Genomic DNA, 1,397 nt, shown 5'->3' on the forward strand with positions numbered 1-1,397 from the left:
AATTTTATTTATTTATTTATTTATTTTGTTTTGTTTATTTATTTTATTTTATTTGTTTATTTATTTTATTTTATTTGTTTATTTATTTATTTTATTTTATTTGTTTATTTATTTGTTTATTGGTTAAGTAAAAGGAGACAGGCAGATCATTAATAAATAAATAAATAAATAAATAAATAAAACAAATAAATAAATAAAGGAGACAAATAAATAAATAAATAAAGGAGACAAATAAATAAATAAATAAAGGAGACAATCAGTAAAATAAAAGAGACAAACCACCACCACCACTACCACCAGCAGCAGCATCATCATCAGCAGCAGCAGCAGCAACAAAAAACAGCAGCAGCAACAACAACAAAAACAGCAGCAGCAGCAACAACAAGAACAGCAGAAGAGCCATCCCCCCCACCACCACCATCACCACAACAACAACATTCTTATTTATTTATTATTTATTATTATTATTATAAAGCATAGAAATAAAAAAAAATAAAAATAAAAATAAAAAATAAAAATAAATGAATATTTATATTTGTATATCTTACCCTGGAGTTGCGTAGAGTTTTTCTATTAATTAATTTATTATTTTGTATTTTATCTGTTGCTTCGAGCTCAAGACAAACAGATAGCTGTATAGAGGATAGTGTTGGTGGTGTATGTATGGTTGCTGCTGCTTCAGCAGCAGCAGCAGCAGCAGCAGAAATTCCTTCTCTCCAATTAAGAGGTGTATATATGGGGCTGTTTGCATGCACACAGCTGGGTTCTAAAGGAGAAGAAAAAGGAGAACAAGAAGATAAACAAGGAAGAGATAAAGGCAAAAAAGAAACAAAACGAGAAACATCTCCATGCCGCAATGCACCCTCATCTATCACCCCATCCTGCATCGCCTGCTGTATCAATCGATACACGTGAGCCTCGAGGTCCCGCTGTATACACCACACACACAGCAGCAACAACAATATATACACCAGCAGCAGCAGCAGCAGCAGCAGCAGAAGCAGCAGAAGCAGCAGCAGCAGCAGTGGGAGCAGCAGCAGTGGGAGCAGGGGGAGCAGCAGCAGCGGGGGCAGCAGCAAGGGGAGAAGCAGCAGCAACAATAAAAGCAGCAGCAACAGCAACAATGCAAACAGTTGCAGCAGCAACGACGAAAACACCACGGCACAGCCACAAGCAAAAAAGAAAAAAAAGAAAAAAAAACAGAAAAAGAAGGAACAAACAGAAAAGGAAAAAAGAAAAAGAAGAAAAAGAATAAAGAGAGAAAAAAAAGAAAAAAAAGAAAAAAAAAGAAAAAGAGAAAAAAAAGAAAACACCGAAGAGAAAGAAGAACGTGAAAGAAAAGAAAAAAGAAACAAAAAAAAAAAAAAAAAAAAAAAAAAAAAAAAAAAAAAAAAAAA

Source organism: Eimeria mitis, genomic scaffold (genome assembly GCF_000499745.2).
Source record: "Eimeria mitis Houghton genomic scaffold, Emh_scaff3490, whole genome shotgun sequence".
Classification (NCBI taxonomy): domain Eukaryota; phylum Apicomplexa; class Conoidasida; order Eucoccidiorida; family Eimeriidae; genus Eimeria; species Eimeria mitis.